The sequence below is a fragment of the Fukomys damarensis genome, unplaced genomic scaffold, assembly GCF_012274545.1.
Source record: "Fukomys damarensis isolate Sample0158 unplaced genomic scaffold, DMR_v1.0_HiC HiC_scaffold_19, whole genome shotgun sequence".
Classification (NCBI taxonomy): domain Eukaryota; kingdom Metazoa; phylum Chordata; class Mammalia; order Rodentia; family Bathyergidae; genus Fukomys; species Fukomys damarensis.
This window is the reverse complement of record NW_022900931.1, coordinates 68940302-68941155: the sequence shown is the minus strand read 5'-3', so window position 1 is coordinate 68941155 and position 854 is coordinate 68940302. Positions and strand designations below refer to the sequence as shown.

Sequence of the window (854 nt, the reverse complement as noted above, 5' to 3'; positions counted from 1 at the left end):
AGAACCACTGAGCTAAATCCCCACCCCTCTTCCTTTATTTTTAAACACTGCCTCTTTAATTCCTTACTTATGCCAAGAGTTTAAGATCCTTGTAGGAACCAAGTAGCTGTGTGTTCCAGCAGAGCAGTGGCATGGTGTGGTCTACAACCCCAGACAATACGAGGCTTTGGGGGGACATCTAAACACAAGCCATAACAGAAAGTTGCCCTTTTTCTAGGGGATGCATTGCACAGACAACTACTCCCTCCATCCTCCCTTGACAGGTCTTATACTAAGAATACTAGCCATACTTGCCAGTGTGCCCAGAGGTCACCCACCTGTTTCCAGAGCCTGAGTGCCTCATGTTATAGAGAGTATGGGGACTGCAGTGACTCAGGTAATCAGGAATTTCAACTTAGAGATCAGAGCAGAATGGGAAATCAGCAAGATGAAGCTAGCTGGGACCCTGAGGCACCCGTCCATCCAGAGCGTCCTGGGAGAGCAGATGAGCAACCATCCAGAAATTAAGAGAGAATTTCTGGGAAAAATGACAAACTGCTGTCATTATTAAAAGATGTATATGTTGATTCCAAAGATCCTGTATCACCTCTGTGGGTAGAAGATGCTGAATAGACAAAGGAATTCAGACTGCCAAAGGGCTATCACTTTGATATGGGTATTAAGAACATTCCCAGGGGCCCGGGATTTAGCTCAGTGGTTCTGTCGCCTGACTCATAAGCACAAAGTCCCAAGTTTGATCCCTGGTACCAAAACAAAAAATACTGAAAGATGTAAATTAGCTTTTCAAGTATTTTGTTACTTTTGAAGTCAAGATCTTGCCTCCCAAAAACAAGAAAGCAATAGAATCAAAATGA

The 854-nt window shown here is 43.8% G+C and overlaps 1 pseudogene; it reads left to right on the top strand.

Annotated features, from left to right (window-relative positions):
• The first annotated feature begins 355 nt into the window (after positions 1-355).
• On the top strand, positions 356-854 carry LOC117286925 (annotated as a pseudogene).